The sequence below is a fragment of the Pelophylax lessonae genome (assembly GCF_965119305.1).
Source record: "Pelophylax lessonae genome assembly, chromosome: 6".
Taxonomy (NCBI): domain Eukaryota; kingdom Metazoa; phylum Chordata; class Amphibia; order Anura; family Ranidae; genus Pelophylax; species Pelophylax lessonae.
Window position 1 is genome coordinate 163,125,184 of NC_138773.1, and position 24,312 is coordinate 163,149,495.

Here is a 24,312-nt window from a genome sequence, read left to right on the forward strand (position 1 = left end):
ATTTCTATTACAAGGGATGTTTACATTGTAATGTATTGTAATATAAACATCCCTTTTAATAGGAATAAAAGTGAACAAAAAGTCCCTTTGTGCTCATGCACAGAAGGGAAAGCATACACAAGTCACGTATGTATATGTAAACAGTGTTCACACCACACATCTGAGATATTGCCATGAAGGTTGGAGCGAGAACAATAATTCTAGCACTAGACCTCCTCTGTATCTCTTAGCAGGTAACCTATACAATTTTTTAAACATCACCTATGCAGCTTTTTAAGTACTTTATTTTGCTCCACAAGCATGTGCAATTATAACACATGACATGTTAAGTATCTATTTACTCGGCATAACGTTATCTTTTATATTTTTAAAAAAAATTGGGATATATATTTAAATTCATTAAAGTGTATTTTAAAAAAAATGCATTACACAGTGCACAGTGTGAGGTACTTAGCTGTCATTATTTTACCAAGAAGACGACACACCAGCCACAGTTACTTTGCATCGAAGGCCATCCCTGCCCTCTCTTAGTATGTGGAATGATATGAGGCAGCAGAAGGCAGATAAGGAACATGAGAAGGAGGAGAGTTGGGTTCTGATGGAGAGGGGGGAGATGAGGGTTGGGGAGCTGGCAGTAAGGTATAGGAGTGTTGGGGTGCAAGTGGTGAGGAGGACTGTTAGGGTACTGGCAGTAAGAATCATGATACAGTAGGTGTGCTAATGGGAAGGAGTACAATGAGAGTTGTTGTGCAGGCAGTAAGGAGGAGGATTGTTGAGGTGAAAGTGGTGAGGAGTAGGAGGATTGCTCCTACTGGCAGCAAAAAGTAGAAGGGTTGAGGTGCTGTCATGAGGAGGACATTGGGGGGAGACTTTACACCCTGATATATATATATATATATATATATATATATATATATATATATACAGTAATCCCCCGCTCCATCGCGGTTCAGTTTTTGCGGTCCCGGTAATTCGCTTTTTTTTTTTTGTAATGTTATTTTACTATATAAATCATTAAAAATGAAATATTTTTGTGTTTTTCATAGCTCTTGCTATGTCTCTTAGTATCTTTTATGTGTTTAAATGAGTTTCTATTGTTTTAAAAGTGTGTTTAAAGACCTTAAAGTGCTTTTACACGTACAGTGACAGTAAAAAAATCATGCCTACAATGCATTTTAATAGGGTTTTTCTATTTCGCGGAATTTCACTTTTCGCGGCTGGGTCCGGAACGTAACCCCCGCAATGGAGGGGGGTTTACTGTATATATATATATATATATATATATATATATATATATATATATATATACACACACACACAAGGTTTTTATGGAACATTTTTGCCAGGAAGATCATTAATACAAACTTCAGTAAATTATTACGTCATTGCGCAAGAGGTCTTATAGTGTATGAAACATAGTTTATTGTGTATATTTGTCATTAACAGTTGCCTCTGTCATTACAGTTTTAACCAATGGACTCCCATAGGCCATATACTTATGAACACCCCTTATCCCAAATAGATTACCAATATACAGTACTTTAAAATTGAGGAAAAATGTAATTCCACACTGTTGCTTTATGTATGCTATGCACAGTTTCTATGATTTATTGAAATCAAAATGTCATAAAGCATTATTCGCCATGAAGTTATTATAAGGAATTCCAAGCAATTTTTATAAGAATTCAAAGAACGTCTGAGATTTTTCCCCGTTAGATTAACATTTTTTTTTTTAAAACCAAACTCTTTATGAATGTAAAATACATACATAACGCAAAACAATTTTGTAAGTACAAAAATGTATTTTGAAAATTCAAGAGTGTATTTCTGCCCGCTGATATGTGGAGTCAATGCTCTTCGGTAGATTAATCATATGTGCTTTCCGAAGTTCCAATGAACACAATTGAAAAGGTAAATATATACTGTAGTCTGTCACATGGCAGATGTACTGTGCTGGCACCTGCCAGTTAGTCTTCCTCATAAAAATATATCAAAAAGCAATGTATATACTGAATAAAATTAAATAGAGGTGAATATATACTATGGTCTGGAACACGACAGATGTACTGTCCAAAAGCAATGTGACTTCATATACTGAAAATATTAAAAATCCCCCATTTATTCATCCATTACCTGGGAATATGTTCAAGTTTTAATTTAAAAGTCAAATGGACAAAAAATTGTAATTCCAAACAGTAAAAATGGTGCGTATCAGTCAATCTAAACATGGCCAGAAATCACAATTAGTTTATCTGTTCATAAACTGTATAGTTCAGCAATGTTCATCATGCCTGATGAATCTCCATCTAACATGGATGCCAAAAGTAGGATTTGGAATGTAGACAAGGATGTGCTGACCCACATCTTACTGGTTTCGTTAGTCCTTGCCAGCTGTCTCCCAATGATCCCATCCACTTTTACCTTTATGAAGTACTGTGGGCAGAGAAGTTGTTACACAAGCCTCTAATGTCACATGAACACATGTGTGATTTATATTTTATAGGAAGGGGTCATCCTGATCTCCTCCGTTAGATAAGCATTAAACCCAGCCTCTCACACCCATAGGCACTATTTGGCCAAACATGATGATGTCACTGGGCACCACACTACCCCAGCCTTTCACACTGGGGGGATTCTAACATTATTTATCTTTCTTACAACCCTTCTGCATGGTGCTTCCTTCACTGCTGTTCCAACTCCCACCATAGGTCGAAGGGTATCACTGTACATGTATTTACTGTATATATATATATATATATATATATATATATTTATATGGGTTTCTTTCTCAGAAAATAGGTGCAGGTACTCCCCTCTTCCAAGTAACCCTTGCCTCTGAGCATCGTCCCTTGGTTCCACCCCCCCCCCCCCCAATTTGTATATAAATTGTTAATAATAACAAGTAAATCAGTAAAATAGATCCCCGGCAGCCAGCAACAAAAGCCACCCCAAGCAACAATAGACCCCCCTGAGCAACAACAGATCTTTCAGCAGCCAGCATTAATAGACCCTCCACCAGCCAGCAACAATAAAACCCTCCCTCAACAGTAGATTCCTTTTAGCAGCAATTGAAACCCCCCCCCCCCACACACACACACACACACAGCAATATAAGATCTACAGAAACAATATACCCCTCCATAAACAAAAGTCCCCCCAGAAACAATAGATTTCCCTGCAGCCAGCAACAGTAGACCCCTCTCTCAATAGTAGATCCCTTCCAGCAACAATATATCCCCTCCCAAAAAAGCCAATGTATATATATGTATATACAGTACATCTATTGATATATCTATCTATATATATATATATATATATATATATATATAGCACATAAGATGAAGGTGTCTTTAATACTCATATGAAAGTGTACATATTTATGAATGCTAGTTTGTGTTTCCTATGAGTATGAAAGACAGATTCCTCTTTTTAATTTAACTAGCATCATAAATAATACATTATAAACCAATCTGGTGTTTCAATCAACTTAATCAACCAATTAAATAAAAAAAAATAAAAAAATAACTACAAATAAGTCTTATAGTTAGCCCAGGAGGGTATGTAGCCTCTTATTCCCAGATCAATTTTGATTGTTGTACTCAATATCCCAGCACTTTAAAAATGCAATATTTCTATTAAGTTCAAAAACATAGTGTTTTACTATACATGACCAATTCAATGTCTTAATATCATAGATGTGATCATATAAATGTTTTTTATTAATTTGCCCCACATACAGTGAAAGGCCTCACAGACACAGATTAGGATTTAAACCACCCATTTGAAGTTAAAAATTAATGTTATCTGATTGTGAGGAGCCTTCCAATTAACAAACATGGTCTGTCCCTGAATCATAAAGGGGCAATTTTCACATTCACTTCACCTATATTACTAATGCTTGTTTTCCAAGAAATATCACTATATTGTCATCTACTGAAAGATGCCAATATTTAGCACAAATGTCACAGACTCCATAGGAAATGCTCTAGAACTTTAATATTCAACATGGTGCTATCCTTCATTTCATTCTAATCTTGTCTACACAATAGGTCCTTCATATCACTCTCTTTATCCCACAGATATACATTGCTTAAAATCTCCTTTTGTAATCTCAATTTAGAAACCTTGATTTTAATGACCTTGCTTAACCACTTACTACCCGCCCACTGTCAAATGACGGTGGAGCAGTGTAGCTATTGTTCTGGGATGCCGTCATTTGACGGCGCACCAGAACAGCCTCCCGCGCGCACCCCTGGGGGCGGGACACGGTTGCTAGGACACGCCGCAACCCCCGATCTCGGTAAAGAGTCAATGACATGACTCTTTACCCATGTGATCGGCTGTGTCCAGCAGCACATGTAAATGAGGAAGTGCCCTTATTTGGTTCTCCTCGCCTCACACTGTCAGTGTGTGAGGCGAGGAGAGCCAATCAGCGGCTCCTCATAGGGGAGACAAGTAAAAGTAATCAGGGCACTGATCATCAGTGTCCTGATTACACAAAATGTAAATAAACTGCCAATTACTGCCCACCATCAATGCCCACAGTGCCCGCCATCAGTGCCCACAATCATTGCCCATGGAGCTGCCAGTCAGTGCCCATCAGTGCCTGCTCATCTAGGCATTGATGGGCACTGACTGGCAGCACTATGGACAATGATTGTGGTCACTGATGGTGCTGCCCATCAGTGTCCATCAGTGCGCCCATCAGTGCTCATCAGTGCCACCCGTCAGTGCCCATAAGTGCCATCTGTCAGTGTCAATCAGTGCTGCCTGTCAGTGCCCATCAGTGCCGCCCATCAGTGCCCATCAGTGCTGCCTATCAGTGCTCAGCAGTGCCACCTATCAGTGCCACCTATCAGTGCCCATCAGTGTGGCATATTAGTACTTCCTCATCAGTGCTACCTCATCAGTGCCCATAAGTGCCACTTCATCAGTGCCGTCTATCAGTGCCCATCAGTGCCGCCTTATCAGCGCACATAAGTGAAGGAGAAAACTTATTTATTTTCAAAATTTACTCACAGAAAATAAGAAAAAAAAATTTTTTTCAAAATTTTCTGTCTTTTTTCTTTTGTAAGAAATAAAAAAGCCAGAAGTGATTAAATACCACCAAAAGAAAGCTTTATTTGTGTGAAAAAAAAGATAAAAATTGAATATGGGTACAGTGTAGCATGAACGCGCAATTGTCATTCAAAGTGTGACAGCGCTGAAAGCTGAAAATTGGCCTGGGCAGGAAGGGGGTGAAAGTGAACTGTAGGCAAGTGGTTACTTTTCTAAATCCTCTTTATGTGAGCAGTTACTGCCAATTCTCAAATATTGTTCACTTGTCAAATTACTAGATCATCGCAATAGTATATACTGTATATGCAGTATAATGGATCCTCTGTGGTATAAACATGTTGGAGAGGGATTGAGCCCCTAAAAGGGCAAAGGCATAGAGTGTAAGCACACATACCACTCCTTCACTAGAGCACCCCTTAAGAAGTGCTGGACTTTACTGGTGGGTGTACCTGGTTGATGCCCTCAGACACACTTGTTCAGTTGGCAGTATACAACAAGCAACAGCATTAGAAAGAGGGAACAAGCAAAATAAAAGCTGGTGAATGGAAAACAGGAACATAGGAAATAACCTAATGCTGAGGCAACAGGCGTTGGTCTGAACACAGCTGAACAGTGAACTTGATCGAATGAGCAGGGACTTTTAAGCTGGCCATACATTATACAATGTTCTTGTTTAATTTCCTTTAGATTTACCTTAAGCTATGTAGTGCAAGGGCCTGCCTGATTGCATAGAGGTTGAACGTGTTCAGGTTTGAGCACATATTATAGAGTTTTTGTAAATCTAAAGGGAAATTGTGCAAGAAAATTGTATAATGTATGGCCAGCCTTAGGCTTTAAACCCACCAATGAGCACCACTGATGCCTATAGCTTCTAGTCCCAGAAGAAAGCATGCTGTAACAAGGATAGAGAAGACACATACCAAGAGTAATAAGCAGCAGATCAGATTTAATGTAGGAATAAGACCCCAGGGGGGGTGGGACCAGTTATAGCGCTTGCTAGGGTTGGACCAGGGGTGGACAGTGGCCTATCAATGTCCCAGGTTGAGGAAAAGTAGGCTTACAATGAAGTGCTAGGTGCTATTAAATAAGTTAAATGGTGTGAAGAAATACCATATAAATATTGACGTGAATGGATGGATGGCAGTCAAATGGCATAAATAGCATAAAATATGATCAAATAAATACTGTCACAATAAAAGGACATTAATAGTGCTTCAAGTGCAAATGTGCAAATAAATGACATAAATTATAATCAAATAAATAAGGGACATTAATGGTGCTTCAAGTGCAGTTGCAAATGTGCAAATAGTATAGTCCAGATAAAAGTTAATTTAGTGACTAGGGTGAAATTGAATAAATAAATAGATCTTGGGTGTCAAATAAGGAAAGTGCAGGTGCTCTGTGCTGAATCCTCCAGTAATCCAATGCTGGTACTTATGGTGTCACCGTGAGGAAATAATAGGAGATTGCACTCACCAGACGTAGTGGGTCTTAAATACCGTACGGCATTAAGACCTGTATGCGCTTAATGGCTACCAGGGCCAGGAAGGATACTGCTGGGCTTTGTAGTACGACAAAGATCCGGGGTCCCTCTCTTGGTTGAACTAGGTCCTCAGGGTCCGATCAGGGTAAAATAATAAAAGCTCCAGATAGTATAGTACCGTTAAAAAAATTCCTTTAATATAGTAAACGATGTGCGGTACATATAAAAACGCAAACTCGTTAGCAAAAAGGTGCCCTTGAGTGGAGAGCGGTGAAAACCAGCTTGCGTTCCACTCAGGCTCCTGTGACGTGCAGCGTGTGTTCCACCTGACGCGCATTTCGTCAGTCCGTATGACGTCTTCAGACTGAAGACTCTTATTTCTACATACATACTAATTATTCCTTATAGCAGCTGCATTCCTCCCCTTTATCCCTTCATCCACCCCTTGCAATATCCTAGGCGCAAGGGATATACATACCATTTATTTAGAGTATATATACTTTCAGATCTGATTTAATGCTGATCTCTAACACGGATTACATCTTATTAAAAGGCCAGAAAGTCTTTTGAACAAAACTGCATTTAACAAACTATTTACAGGCCATTACAGGTCTTTTTGAGCCACTTGACCTAAGTTCAGAGGCCAGGAAATGCATTATTGATATTTGTATGCTATGACCACATTAGTTTATTGTGTCCATGAATAAGTTAGGACACTAACAACAAACTACTGCCCCAATAATATCCACTAGTCAAACTAGGTTTATTACCGTTTGATAAAAGAGCATTTGTCTCTGCTAAAGCTACCTAAAATAGACCTTTTGTCAAATTAATCAGATTGCTTTGCTGCTGCTGCTGCTGCTGCTGTTGTATGCAAGCCAAACTAATTGTAAAAAAAAAAAGCAAAACAAAATAGTTTCCACAGCCAAATATGCACTACTAGTTAATGCTGTATTGTTCCATACCATGTTATTTAAAGAACATGTACATTTTAAATTTTGCCATTAAACTTGCATAAAATACCCTTTCCCCTCTGTACAGTATTTAAAAGAAACAGACTTGCTTTGTCTTATCTCCCCAGTGGTAGTGTCCAGCCCCCCATGCCTTTATGCCTTTTGTGACAGTAGTTTGCCTTTTAGCCCTAAAAATAGCTAGAATTTACCAACAAGATCCCCCCATAGACTTCAGTGAGATCAAACCAGACCTTTCGCTACTGAAGACTTGTGCTGAACTGGCCATGAGAGAGGCCACTAAGCAAAATTACAGCTACGTTGAATTGGTCACATACAATATAAAGTCCATTACCTAATGGCCTATAATTGTGGTCATATGAATAATAAGGTATGCATTTCTAGTTGTTGCCTAACTACATTTACTGTATTGCCCAGCATTAGCAAACTGGCATTCAGAAACAAATGGCCATCTTCAGACATACTGATTTCAGAAATATGCCTCTCTTCAAATGACAAATTCTGAATGCATTGTAAAGATATCCTTCAGATGTTTACTTGTAACATATTGTAAGTAAACTTGGCCACTGGTAATACGATGCAAAAACTTTACACAAGAACTCTGACTTTACACAATTTGAGGTTAAAGAAGACAGATGTAAGGTAAATTAATGACTTCAAGCAATGTGTTACTTTTTGGTGTTAAAAGTGTAAAAATGTAAAATAGGGTTGTATTTATTACATGAGTATATACTGTATTTGTGTTTATGCTCAAACAGAAGTATCAAACAGAACTGTACATGGTTACATAATATTTATGCGATTAGACGATTTTTACCACCAGAATTTGATTAATTTCTGTATTTTAGCTTGCTTTCTATCACCAAAGCTTAATCTTTAAAGGCAGGAGTGAGATTTATTTCCCCCTCTGGGGAAAGGAAGAACAGTGAAGCACAAGGAGCAAGACAAAATTGATTAGTGAAACAATAGACTATGGCTGATTTAGTTCTTTCCTGAGTGGGGGTAATTTATATCTTTGTAATCAGAACATATTTCTAGGTTTTGCTGCTTTTAGTACAAATAAAGTTAACACATAGCTTGGCTTGATTAAAATATTTTTAATACATTTTTGAAAAAAAAATTGTCAGCAGACCATTACAGCTATTCTTTGAAAACAACATTATTATTATTGAAAAGAGTATGTTACTATATTTTTTGTAATGAAGCATAAATGTAAATGTGAAGTAAGCATTTGCTTCAATGTACAATTGTTTACAACACAGCAGAAGATACCTATTTTCCAGTACTCACAATGCTGACATTTTCACAGGACAAATGAAAAAAAAACTTGAGAAAGGTAGCGTTGCACATGCTCAAGGCACTGTCAAACAAAAGAACCATAAAGAAGAATAAAATATTACTGTTTGTATTAGTGTGGTTCTCTATTTATCAATGGAAAGTTGTTCTTGTAGAATATTTGTCTAGTTGTGCATTTGTGCTTATGGAAACAGTTGGATTATTTCTTAGAGTTTCAAGCTAGCTTAGGGCAGATTCCCAGTACTCAAAATGTACATTTTTGGACCTTGTGTTGTTTTAAAAGCCAGAGTGCAAATTAATAGTTATGTCATTATATGCCACTGTTTCTGTTGATCTACACAATCATAGAGCTTGGTTTGGACAAGGTTGGAAGGCAAAAAACAAACTTCCTTAACACTTAGATATATTAGACAGCAAAATTCCACAAACAAAATGAATTTAAATGTTAGAAAAGATCTTTAAACATTTTTAAATCCATGGATAATGCACCACGTTATCATAATAAAACTATGGGGATTCCTATTCACTACCACTTGTGAATAATGGGGAAGATGATTTAGAACTGCAGCAGCTGCTCACATGGGCGCAATGTGTCCCCACATGTATATATCGAATTAATACTATTAAATGAGGTGACGCTTTGCTGTATACCTAATTGGTTATAGTGTATGATTCCATGTAAAGAAAATAACAATAGCATTGGGAAAAGTGTCTAAATATCAACAAGTAAACATTCTAGTGTGTTCAACTCAATTCAAATACATATTCCCTGTGCTAAGCCACTCAGTCAAAATCCCCAAGTGCTGAAGTCTGTTTCTAAATTAGGGTCAACATGAGTACATGGTGAATAGATATGATGTATCTATCAACAAGTAAAGGTTACAGTGTGTATGTTTGACTCAATTCAAATACATATAAAGTGCTCTCTGTGCTAAGTACAGTAAACCCCCCTCCATTGCGGGGGTTACGTTCCGGACCCAGCCGCGAAAAGTGAAATTCCGAGAAATAGGAAAACCCTATTAAAATGCATTGTAGACATGTTTATATAGAAGCATTTTAAGGTCTTTAAACACACTTTTAAAACAATAGAAACTCATTTAAACACATAAAAGATACTAAGAGACATAGCAAGAGCTATGGAAAACACAAAAATATTTCATTTTTAATGATTTATATAGTAAAATAACATTACAAAAAAACCCGCGAATTACCGGGACCGCAAAAACTGAACCGCGATGGAGCGGGGGATTACTGTAATACAAATTCACATAAAATAAAGTGCCTCTAAATCCATAAATATGAATTAACTAATATACAAGTGATGAAGTGCATCTAAACATAAATGATGCATTCTATATATAATTGTGTTCACATTAAGTTGCTTGCTAGATGCACAGATCTTTACACTATAACACAGAAAGCATCATTTATGTTTATGAAAACACATGTTTTCATATTGATCCAGGGATGAAGACTTCCTTACTATATGTCTCATATAAAGTCCCAAATTTTCTTTCTCCTCCATCATTTATGTTTAGATGCACTTTATCACTTGCATATATATGAATTTATATTTTTGGATTTGGAGGCACTTTATTTTATATAAATTTGTATTACTTAGCATGGAGAGCACTTTATACTTAAAAGCACGGTATACAGTATGCATTTGAATTGGGTTGAACATACACACTGGAATCTTTACTTGTTGATAGATGCAGTAAAGGCCCTTATTTAGAAGCAGAATTTAGTACTTTGGGATTTTGATTAGGTGGCTTACCATTTTGCTGTCTAAGTGACATCTGGTTTACTAAAGCACTACATCTGAATGCCATCTAGCTTGATTAAGCACTGTACATTATACACAATTGACTATTGAGTTTTTTTTTTATTTTTCATAAAAAGCTCCCAGATAGGAACAATAGTGGGTGATGTCTGTGCAATGTGTGCCTTCTGTCACATGTGAAAGAGTGACAATTAGAGTTGGGTGAACATATCAACCAAGCAAAAGTTGGGCAGATAATCACCTGTACAAATTTGCAGGGCATTTGGTGGGTCTTCGTCCCGTTGAACACCATGCAATGCGCTGCGCGCCACACAGCGCTTTCTAAGCCCCGAATGAGCAAAGATTTGCCCAATCAGGGAGCATTGAATAGCTGGTTGTTCAGGAGTGGGCCGGGAAGCCGGCTGTGATGTTCTTAAAAACAGATGAGTCATCAGTCATCAGCTATCAATTGGCTTCCCTGCTGACCCCCCCCCCCCCACACCTGGTATGGTTCCGGAGGGGGGAGGCGCTTGCTTGTCCACCCACTTTTCTGGCCTGCCAGGCTGTGTGCTGGGATAAGGGTCTGGTATTGATCTGGGGGGGGGGCACCGTTTTTTTTAACATTTTTTATTTTGCCAGCAATGGTATTGTATTGCCGGCAATTTAAATGTAATTTCATTCATTTTTTTTCTTTAGAAATGTAATTTTTGCTGCCGCATGTTCTATATATGCTACATATGCACCACTTTATAGGCAGACTATAGGGACCTCCCAGGTACTATATGTAAAAATGATTTGACATGTAAACTCTCTAGTAACAATTGCGCTCAGAAATAGGAGACAACTGTCACCCCATAACAAGAAGTTACTTTCCCAGCAGGATCACCAAGAATTATATTAATGCATGTTTAAAAACATTGAAAATAAATATTAAAATTACACATTTTGTGGCTTATATGAGATTTTATTGATAGGGTTTAACCTATGTATTTGTTGCTTCATTTATCACAAGCTTTAATATTGTTCTAGTTAAAATGACACTTAACGCAATTAAACATACCTCCTGATACCCAGTCTGTGCAGACAATATGGCAACTTGTTGGCTTCACAATATTCACAGGCAGTGTCAACTCACCAAAAAGACTAAGAGTGACATACAATGTAGTTTACTTCATGCTTGGCAGTAGAGATGAGCTTTGGGTTCTGGTAAATGGAACTCTAACTCTATTAACTAACTATTCAAGGTTTTCCAAATTACATGATTTATTTAGTGAACATATTGCTACCTAGTATATGAGCTGGTAGGTATCCTGAGTGATGTCATTGACCAAATATGGTCATGCCCATATTTGGTTGATAGCATTAGCCAGTATCACCTGTAAGGTTGGGTACACATGGTTCCTGTTGAACCATACGGTCAGTGTGTACAGCTATCTTTTTGACAGAAGCTAGTCTAATGACCAGCTTCCGTCAAAGGAACATGCTGGAAAACCAGCATCTGGTTAGCGCTCACAGCCAAATGCACAGCGAGGAGATCTCTGCTTTAACACTGTGTGTGTTATGCAGCCTATAGATGATTGCATTTTCTTTCCTTCTGCCATGAGTTACACTGAGATTTTTTTTTTTTTTTTACTTTCAGGGTGTATTTATCTCCTTTTCTCCTTTTTTGGTGAATCCATAATAAGGGGTACATTTAATTCATTCTCAAAGAGGACTCTAGGATAATGGTCTGGTATTGATTTTAGGGGGGCCCCAAGTTGTTGTTTTTTTTTGTCCCGGTTCCCCTCTAAATTTATAACAATCAATGTGTTTCACAAATCAAAATTTCTGAAGTACAGAGGTTGATCTTAATTTAAAGCTAAATTTATAGCAGGACCTTATCAAGGATGAGGGTCTGGTCTGAATTTTGGGGAATCCCACATATTTTTCCTGGTGTTCCCCTCAAATTCCATACTAGGTCCTAATCCTTAATAACAGTCTGCTATGGATTTAACATTGAAATGAAAGAAACTTCTGCTCTGAAACCAACTTCCTCTTCCTGATTATATAAGCCAGCACTCCGGTTTGTGAAATACTTACGGGTTGATTTACTAAAAGCAAATAGACTGTAAACTTTGCATGGCAGTTGCACTCTTTTTTCAAGAGTTTAGTAAATGTAGTGAAGATTCACTTTGTAACAAATACCCAATCAGGTGCGTAGCACCCTACAGGTAGGTGCCAAGTAAATGTATAGTGGGGTTTGTCTACCTAACAGCAGGGCCATGATTTCTTTTAGTAGGGTGTCATGGTTTCCAGGTGTGTCTGCTGAAGAAGGAGTCTCCTCACTGGCTCTGTGAGAGGCTTCTCATAGGCCAGTGGAGGAAACCCAATCAGGGATACATTCAGGCTTGTAACTACCCCAGGAGGCAGATTCTGAAGCAAAGGATTCTGAGAGTGGTTATAAGTTTGAGGGAGAGCATGACTCATTGTCTTTGGTGGGAAGCAGAGTCCCAGGAGGGAGAGGACGGCTGTCTCTCCTCCTGTCAGAGGAGGTGGATGTCTCGGGTGCTGCCTGAGAATCCAGATAGTGCTGAGTTGAGCTGAGGGGGATCCGGTGTGCCGAGAACCAGCGGAGAGTGAGAGGGGTCAAGTCCCAGGAAAGCCTACACAGGTCGTGAGTACTGAGGATTGCACCTGGGGGTCTGCTTAGAGTAAGTGGGGAGCACTCCGGAGAAGGTTCTAGGATCCAGGTGTCAGCTAGCGGTAAAGGGGGTACCTAGTCATAGGACCCTGAAGTGTCAGAGGGGGTACCTGCAGTTTGGGGCCCTGAAGAGTTAATGCACTGTCTGAATGCATCAGTTGAGAGTTGCACCCAGCTACCTCAAGCCAGGGCAAAGCTGGAGAGAGTAGTCAGTTACTTTGCAGTGTTAGCAGTATCAGATGTTCAAGATTCTACAGTCCTGGATCTGATAGACTTAAGTCGGAGTTCCAGCACAGCTTTCAGAGATACAGTGTGTTCAAAGAGTTAGTAAGTGTTGGCTAACGTCGGCTGGCATCAAGACAGCGCTAACAAAAGTCCCAGAATTGTACATAGTCAAGCCAAAGGAGTATCCCACTCATTCCCTTCTCCCATCCCCTAAAATTATAATAAAACAACCAAACAAAGATGCCGGAGTTGTCAATGTGTCAGTTCTCACACCCAGGGCCTTAGCTCACATGGGCTGGAAAGGTAACCGGTATCAATGGCAGATCCACCTCTGGCCACAGGCCTGGAAACCTTGCTACAGGTGCAAGAAAAATAAAAAAAAAAACTGAATTTTTGTTTGCACATATTTGGATGATGGAAATCAGCAGAGCTTCACCACATTCATTAAACCCCTGGGGAAATTTAATTACAGCAACTACACTTGCAAAGTGCATCATCTATTTGACATTAGTAAATAAACCCCATTGATTATTGTGAAATTAGAGAAGGACCTCAAGCAAAAATCCAATGAAAATGTAAATAAATACACTCAAACTGTAAAAAACTCTTTATTAAAAAAAAAGTCCCAAAGTGTTATTTCTTTGTAGATCACATTGTCTGGTGATGTAGATCCATCATCAATCCCAAGGAAAACATGATGACCCACACCAACAATCTTCTCCCTGTGGACTTCTGCCAGCGGGCTGCTCATAGTAAAAAATGACCAGTGTTGTCAACTAACATCATTAACCCCATGTGGTCAATGACTGCACCCAGGATCTCCAAGGCACTTTGTTTACAGGCATACGTCACTAGGGAAGGATCTGCTATTTGGTGGAAATAGTTTTATTTAATGTCACTTTTGCTGTAATACCTTAAGTAATTTCTCTCCCCCTGGCCACAGCAGAATTGAGGTTAGTGTCCCTGTGATGGGGCAAGAGTACATTGTGCATGCGTGGCTTTTGAACCAGGGAGAGTGATTACTCATGTGCTGTTGTGAGCTTTTCAGCCAGGCTTTGGGTTGCTGCAAATGACCTACTGATATGGCACTTACATTAATCAATATTTTTCAAAGCTCACTTTTCTAAAACCTACTGGGGTCATTGTCTGCATAATCAATTTTGTGCAAAAGGTAACTTTTTAGGCAGACATGCTAGATTAAGTACTGATCTTAGCGTGTGTATGGGGTTTAAAGCTAAATAATGCTCCACCTGTTCTTCAGGTGATAAAAGTTATACTTCTCTATATCATGTTAAAGCAAAATACTTTAGGAAGTACTATATGGCCTATTGTTGTTGTTGTTGTTGTACAAATTGCTATAATCTTTTTCTGGAATTAATTAGTTGTGGCACTTATTAGACATAATGTTTCTCCTTAAAGAGTATTGCATTCAGCTTTGTCCACTGTCTTATTTGAGTTTGATCTGCCTGTTGTAACAGAAATACCACTAACATAATTATTCTTTCAAACTGAATAACTCCTTAACAACATGTACATCTGTCCACCTGTTATATACTGCTGGTGACCATTGAGGACTGTGATAGTTATTGCCATTTAGCTGAAGCTTCACTTCCTCAGAACAACAATAAATATAGAGTTAATATAAATATCAAAGGATCCTACGAGCTACTACCACCAATACGATTTCAGTCAAGCCAGCTGCAAATACTGATCACCATCTCATACTGAAGTGTATAGTGTCATAATAAAACAAACCTTAGCGCCACGCTAAATAATATCATGTAAAACAACCAAAAATTTATGTAAAATAACAACTGCTAAAACCTCAGTTGTGACAAGTGTGTGCTATACTATAGATAACATGCAAATTATTAATACTTGTGATATAATCAGATGCTTCTTTAAAAACATAATTTTCACAACTATGCAAATTTTATGTAAATATATTTTTATGATCCTCCCCTCCACCGACATCCCTGTTGTATAGGGTGCTCATTCTTCCTTCTCCTTTCGTGCAGTTAAATGAACACATTTATGTGCCACCACGATGAGTGCTTACCCCCCCCCCCCTTATAGTTGGATTCTCACCTCAAATGATGTGACCTTGCACCTAAGCTTGGCCTAATAACACCTTTTTTTTGCCTTTCCACGGCCTGGGGATTAGCATCCAGTTAGCCCCAATATGTACTGCTTGTATCCTCAATCCACTCCTCCACAGCACTGTTGCAATGCCACATACAAAGAAAGAATTAAATAGTGCTTATACCCTTAAAAGCATATCTTTATTAAAAACAATAGTATGGGTACTCACATTTTGCTGGTTCTTCCGGTGCACCAGTCTAAACATACAAAATATCCTCCAATAGCAGTTTCATTCATGCTTGCAAGCCGTCATTCTACACTCCTGGGAGCTGGTTCTGCCTAGCTGCCGAGTGCCTTAACTGTCCTTGCCCCTCCCCTATGCGTTTCGACACAGGGTCACGTGTTTTCAGCAGCGGGTATATTATTGGGCCCACCTAGGTCACACCTAATTAACTAGTAGGATTCATGATAATATTAACATTGTTAATGGCTATATATATATTTATATTGCTGTCAGTTGGTTTCAAATCATGCACAAGTCGATCGGATGTTGCTGTCCTATATATATATACAGTATGTATAAGAAACGCAGTATAGTCGTTTATCTATTTAGCAACATAGTATTATATATACTTGGCAATGGGGATTTGTGCATTGGTGAATTTGATCACACAGAAAATGGCTGCTCTCAATGAACTATAGGAAAATGTCGCATGAACCAGTATAAAAAGTCAGTCAGTCAGTCATCTGTCCAATAGAATATATCCCTGATGAAGATACGTGACCCTGTGTCGATATGCGTAACAAAAAAAAAGTAAATATAGAGTTTGTATCAAAAATATATTTTTTTATTAGGTAGAATTATGTCATCTTCTTTGTTTAAAATAAATACAGTATTTAAATAAACAGAGATAGTTAAATCCCTTGCCCACATCAACAACCTATTAAAAAAAAAAAAAAAACACCATCACTTTAATGCTGAGATAAAATTGATTACATAACAATCTACCATAGGAAAATACTTTTCCAGAGCTATATTCAAAATGCATTTTTAATGGGAAATTAATGACCCTAGACATAAAAATGCATTCTCAGCAGGATATATGCAGATTTTTTCATTGCAGATAGTCTGAGCATTTAATTTCAGATTGCCTAAAATACAGGGCAAACTTTAAGCTTGTCAGGCTGTCTAGACAAAAGCTACTCTGTTTTGTTAGGTTAAAAAAAATGCTTTTATATAGTATAATGTAGAAGAACATATGCCACAGAGTTTAACACTATATATTTTGCAGAGATTGCTTGCCTTGTGTATATTTCCCTTGGAATATGGTTAGTATACCGATGTTGCTTTAATGAAAAAAGACTTGTAAGATATATTATTTTAAACCAGGCCGTGTCAGTATATTAAGTTGAAGCCCCCCTAGTCCCTATTTGGGGAGTTGCCACAGTAAAGAAAACATGGCACTTTGTGATATGGCATGTTTATGCAGTATGTGGAAAATAATGCGTGGGTATTTCAGGCCTAAAAAATACTATTTAAATACCGTGAAACTAACAGATAATACAAAATCCCCACATATCCTATGTTTCCCTAAAATAAACTATGATGGTTTTGACCTAGGATAAGTGAACTGGGAAAAATCTGGTTTATAGGTTTGGTGAATCAGACAAAAATCTACTCAACCTGAAACAAGCCTTAGCCTTTAACCACTTGCCGACCGCCCACCGTAATATTACTGTGGCAGGGCGGCTCAGCTGTGTCCAGTCACGTAGTACTACGCGACTGGAGTTCATGTGGTTTCGCCAGGCTGCGGGAGGAGCGGAAGCAATTGTCGCTGCCCTCCCGCGATCGTAGGGGAAACAGAGAGAAGACCTACCTGCTTATGTAAACAAAGCAGGCGGATCTTCTGTGAGACAGGCAGGGACAGATCTGAAGTTTAAGCTAAGCTGAAACTGCGATCTGTCTGCGCCTGTCACAGAACCCCCCACACACACACACACACACACACACACACACACACACAGTCAGTAAGCATACAGACATACATTTAACCCCTTTGATCACCCACAGGGTTAACCCCTTCCCTGCCAATGGCATTATCACAGTAACAGTGCATATTTTTAGCACTGATTACTATAGTAATGTCACTGGTACCCCCAAAAGTGTCAAAAATGTCAGTTAGGGTTCCGATCTGTCCGTCGTAATGTCACAGTCCTGATAAAAATCACAGATCGCCGCCATTACTAGTAAAAAAAACACAAAACAATAAAAAATTACATAAATCTTTCCTGTAGTTAGTAGATGCGCAAAGAAATCAAAATACGCTTATTGCGATTTTCTTTTTACCAAAAATATGTAGCAGAAAACAAATTGGCCTACAATGTTAAAAAAAATTAATTTTTAATGTCCTATAGCAGAATGTGAAAAATATTGTTTTTTTTTTTCACTATTGTCACTATTTTTTTGTTTATAGGACAAAGGACAAAAATAAAAATCACACAGGTGATCAAATACCACCAAAAGAAAGCTTGGTTTATGGGAAAAAAGGACATACATTTTGTTTGGGTACAGCGTTGCACGACTGCACAATTGGCAAAATAGGGTCTGGTCAGGAAGGGGGTAAAACCTTCCGGGGCTGAAGTGATTAAATACTTTACTATAATAATAAAGAACATGTGAGTTTTTGAGCAAATATTACCTTGAGTGCTGCTTAAATAAAACAAGTTCAATTTATTTTTCACATTCTCACTAATGGTCCAACAATAGGCTTCATTCACGTTTTCACATTTTAACCCACAAAATGATATGCTTTTCCACAATGCACAGAAACATGCAGCCCTTTTTCAGGGCTTGAAATTCATAGGCTGCCCTAAACATGATGTGTAGAACCACATGAAAAGGCATGCGTGTTCCGTCACATCTGCATCCAAGTGTGAATGGAGCCCTAAGTCAAAATCCAGGAACAAGCTGTCCTAACAGGGCCAGTTTGGGTAAACCTAATCATCTATAATTATAGCTATGCCTGTATTTTTGCTGGGGACTTTGCAATGCACTTTAGTAGCATTTGCTGCTGGGTATTCTTTCAGAGAGGTAGGACCAACTTTCCTCTGCTGCTGAAAACATAAGGGCTCATTCACACTTGCTCAAAATGCTAACACTTATCAAACTCTCCTATAGCGTTAATGCGCGTTAATAGGTGTGGCTGATAAGCCTTTAATAAGCATTAAAAACACTCCCCCAAATGCCCTATGCACATTTGTGGCAGAGTTGACAAGCACTTCTGGCTTGTTAAAACCGCACCGCAAATGCCTACAATAGCTCATTGCTAAGGAGTGGGCTGGGAAGCCTGCCACAGCATCCTTAACAACCAATGAGTCATCAGCTGTCCGCAAGCTTCCCCGCAGACAGCTGAATGTAAAAACCAACATTGCCAGCAATAAAAAAAATCTGTGAAAAAAAATGGCATTTTTTTTAATAAAGGACTTATCAAAATCAGTGTTTGTGTTTTTTTCACATGAGGGGGTGGGATCTAGATTCTGATAAGCCCCCTGCCTGCAGACCGACCACAACCACAGCCCATTGTTGTGGGGAGGAGGCCCTTGTCCCCATCAAAATGGGGACAAGGTGCTTTGGGGTGGGAGGCAGAGCCTGGTAAAGATCTGGTATGGATTTTAGTGGGGGATCCCACACCATTTTTTTTTATTTTGGTGTGGGGATCCCATAAAAATCCACGCCAGACCCAAAGGGCCTGTAATGGATTGGGGAGGACCCCTAGGCCATTCTTTCACCGATTTTTTATTGCCAGCAATGCTTGTTTTTACATTCAGCTGTTTGCGTGAAAGCCTGCATCGTCTGTTAAGGACACAGTGGCCAGCTTCCTGGCCAGCTCCTTAACAACCAGCTAAAACTCTCATTGTACTAATGCTCCGTGACCACGCTGCAAATGCCCTGCAACAGTATGCAAGTGCGGTTGCGCCACGTTACCATAGACTTGAATGGGAGGCAGTAAAAGGTTTCAAACGCCTCCTGACTTTTTTTTTTTATTGCTTCATGTTTTTTTATAATGTGAACAGCACTGTGTGCTACCCATTGTATTAGTGTGAACTCAAAGAGTCAAGCGATCCCTTACATCTTACTCTATCCATTATATTGAGTCTTGTGCTATTCTACATTCAGTCCCACTATTTTTCATCTATCTTTAATTCAGATGAGGACTGAATATACATGGCATATGCAATTGTATACCCTCAACGCAATCTGATGATGCACCTGAATACCTATCTGCTGCAGACCTGAAGGGGCCATTATATCATACCACTATCTAGTGTGTTACACTGACTATACTCCTTCTTGCCAAATGCTTTATAATAAACTATTAGTGTGACTCTGTATGTGTGTGCCATGTGCGATTGTATCTGCGTCTATTCCAGACAACATTGTTTTTTTAATTTTCACCTAGGTGAAGGTGTTGGTGCAGTTTTTTACCCAGTGTTTTTCATACCTTCAAATGTTTGAATAAAATTATCCCATGATTAAGCTGCACAGTCCCGCTGTGACTTTCTTATTTGGGGTATTTTCCCCAAATGTATTAAGCTTACTTCCACCACTCAGGAACTGCCTTGCATTTTTGTCATTAACTACTAGAAAGACTATGAGTGGCTGAGGTGCAGAAGAGGAGCAGATGATATCACTGCCTAATACTCATTGACAAATATATAGAGGGCAGTTAATGGTGGAGGAATGGGAGCCCTTGACTCTCTCATGTTTCTGGCAGCAAAGGAATGATGCCCCTACCTCTCCAAAAGAAGACACAATGGTGAATGCTGCTACAGTGCATTGAAGAGTCCCCAGTGGCCATACAGATATATCATGTGGATTATTGTATATAACCAAACTGTCCTACTGTAATGCTCCATGCACACTAGACTCTCAAAAAACCCACTAACATTTAAACATTTTTGCCAGCATTTTTGTAGTGTTTAGGACAGTTTACAAAAGTGTTTAGAAGCGGTAGTGTTTTTGTTAAGAGTGGGCGGCCACTGGCATCCTTAACAGCTAGTGAATAGCTGGTTGTTATGGAGCTGTCCGGCAAGTCAGCAAGTGGGTTCGCCACTGACAGCTGAATGCAAGCTAAACAATTGCCCCCCCCCCCCTTTCGTGCCTGGTATACATTTTAAGAAAAAATACCTAGCCAAAAAAAAAAAAATGTATGGACTCCTCCCAAAATCCATACCAGGCTCTCCCAGCATGCAGCCTGGCAGGCCAGGAAAGGGGGGGGGAGAGTGAGTGTTCCTCTCCTATACCACATCAAGCCACATGCCGTCAACATGGGGGAGGTGCATTTGGGCTCTCCCCGAAGCACCTTGTCCCCCTGTTGATGAGAACAAGGGCCTTTTCCCCACAACCCTGTGGTTTTGGGGGTGTGGGGGTGACCCTTTGAAATCTGTAAAGCCACCTTTAAAAAGGGGACCCCCAGATCCAAGCCCCCCATGTGAATGAGAATTCATTTTGGTGTGGAGGGTCCCCCTCAAATTCCATAACAGACCCAAGAGTCTGGTATTGATTGGGGGGACCACACACTATTTTTTTTATTTTTGGCATGTGGTTCCTCTAAAAATCAGTACCAGACCTGAAAGGGCTTAGTATGAAGTGGGGCGCCAAAACACTGTTATTTTTTTCTCAATTTTTATTGCCGTCAATTAGTTTGCTTAGATTCAGCTGTCAAAGGAGAACCCTGTTGACAGCTGATGAGTCATCTGTTGTTAGGGACACAGTGGCTGGCTTGCCAGCCTGTTCCTTAGCAATCTAAAAAAATAACACTATTTGCTTCCAGGAGCAGAAAACAAAACACTCAAAGTAGCTGCTAGGAGCTTAAAAATAAGCTAGTGTGCATAGTCTGTTATGAAAAGTATTGCCAGTGTTCAGTTCTAATAGACGACAATTGTAGGGAATGGGAAAAAAAGAACCTGGAAAGCAATACAACTGAGATCTGGGTGTTACAGATACCATGATTCTCGCTACCATAGACTATCTCTGTCACCAATTGTCCTTATCAAAGCACAGATCTTTAGTTACATGTCACCATACCTGTGCTTCATTGAGGACTATGGGGTTGATTTACTAAAGGCAAATAGTTGCACCAGAGCTTAATAAATGAGCAGAAGCTCTGCTGACTTCCATCATCCAACCATATGCAAGCAAAAATGCAGTTTTTATTTTTATTTTCCTTGCATGTGATTGGGTATTCTTTGCAAAGATAAGCTTTACCTCATATACTAAGCTCTGGAGCGACTGCAGTTGCATATTGCAACTGGCGAATCCTACCAGACAGCCCACAACAGCATATATCGTGATCAGTTGAACACTACATCCTACTAGTGTTCAACTAACTTCAGACCATCATTGAGAAAAAAGAAGACTGTTTATGTAAGAATTTAGTATTTTTTTTGAAAAGTCTCTGGTATATTTGTGTGATATGCACATATATGGAAATGAAATATATATATGGAAATGTATATTAGCAATACATGAGAAATGTTAATATATGTGTGTTATATTACGTTGATTGTATCTTTTCTTTTGTAGTTACACATGCTTTACAGCTCCTGAAGAAGCAGGAAAGGGAAACATGTCGAGCAGCAAGCATTGTGACTGACACAACTGTATATCCCGTATTTTTTTTACATTTTTATTCAAATAACATTTTTTTACACCAATGTTGGCACCATTAAAATCCCTTTATCTATACTTGCTCAAAAACTCTATCATTCTAGGATGAAGGTTTTTTTGATCAATGGATGTATGTGCCTTATTTAGAGCTGTGTTTAAGATGTGTTAGCAGCCCAGCAATAAAGATGGGTGCCAAGCTTATTGTCTTTATTATCACTATATATTTTGATATGGCAAGATATTATATTATTTGTAACATTTTTAGGTATTTTCTTTTGTGCCTGTATACCATGCTTGAATTCAGTAACTGTAAAGCTAATAATGTAAATAAATATTTTACACATAATGGTGATATACAGTAAATTTGTGAACTTTTCTATTAGAAGGAAGTCACGTGTTAACAACAAACGAGAATAGAAATTTTGCTTTCTGTGTGCTGGCAAGAACTCTGCACGGGATTTGGAAGAGATTTGCTGTAAACCTTATTTGCAAACAGATAAAAGTACACAAATTCCTCTGGATCTGAGGAGAGTCAGTAGAAAATGGCATCCATGTTGGCAAGGCAACATGGATCAACTGTCATCCACAGAGACTAGTTCAAAGCTACTAGATCAATTTGCTTGAATCTATACTGTAGTTATGGGGCATGAAGGAAAAAAAAGAAAGTCTAGAAAGAATAAAAAGCATGGAATTACAGAACATAGACTATCATTACCTCTCTTACTTAACCATTATGTTATGCTTTGATTTAAATACTGAATTAATTTCAGTATTAATTAATCACAAACATTGCTTTTCCATTTTGTTGTTAAATTATTAAATCATTAGCTGGAGTATTCATTGCATATTCATAGTTTCCCATAAAACAAAATAAAACATACTACATTTTTTTTGTTTTTAAACTGGGACACAAATGAATTGTAAGTAAATGCAATACCAAAACTATTGCGGGTGTGGAAAGGAGGAAAACAGCAAACACATCATACTAAACTTACGCCATTCCTTTATTTATTTATTTATTTCCTTTATATGAGCTCCAATACTCATTTAGAGCACATGGCATGTTACCTGCTGTAGAACAATCTGTCTTTTATCAAATTACTCAGTAGTGACCATTTTTAACAAATGCCTCAGGGATTTGGCTGTTAAGAATTACCATGATCTATTTCAAGATGCAACATAGCTGAGCCACTATATAAAAGCAATATACCTAAACCTGTTGGTAGCATGAAAAAGAATTACAAAGACAGGGCTATACAGGTAAACGTGTTCTTTTGGCAGATACTAAATAATAACAAAATAGTCTGCACTAGTATCCAGTCTATTCAAGCCGCCAAAATAACAATGATATATACAGTTCTTAATAAAATCTCAAACCATAAATTGCATCCCTAAAAGGGGGACTTTGGTTTCCACTATACACTTTTAAAAGAAAATATGAGAAGTGACCTGCAATCATGTAGCACTTGTGTAAAGAATTTGAAATATCTGGTGAAAACTGCACTCATTCACTGCATGAAAGAGATCAATATGCATGGATAATTTTAACATATTATGAAAATGAATAATATACCCTTGGAGTAATATACCCTTCCTATATCATTATGAGTACCACTAATTACTTTTATTGATCATTAGAGTTGGATGAAAGGTTGGGCCCAAGCATAAGTTTGGGCCAAACATTGGCTGTTCGCCCATTCGACGAACACCCAAATTAGCGGGGCATTCGACTGTTTGATTAGCCTGCCGAACAAACACAATGCAATGCACAACCGCACAGTGCATTTGAAACCCTAATTGGCTGAAGCAATCAAATTTTTGTCCAATTATGATTGGATACTGTGAAGATGACTCTACCCAATCATGACTAATTGCACTTAGTTCCACCCCCCACTATAAAAATATTCTTCCCATTGTGGCCATTTGCAGTATGATATTGGTGTGGAGAGAAATAGAACAGGGCTCTGTTCAGTGCTGCTAGTGAGTTAGTGTGCTATAGTGCAGTGTTTCTCAACTCCGGTCCTCAGGGCACACTAACAGGCCAGGTTTGCAAGAAAACTGAAATAATTCACAGGTGATATAATT

At 38.5% G+C, this 24,312-nt stretch overlaps 1 protein-coding gene across 7 annotated transcripts in view; it reads right to left on the reverse strand.

The window, feature by feature from the left end:
• The window catches only part of RBFOX1 (RNA binding fox-1 homolog 1), a 1,110,521-nt gene that overhangs the window by 478,366 nt on the left and 607,843 nt on the right, over window positions 1–24,312 (reverse strand). The window lies entirely within an intron of this gene.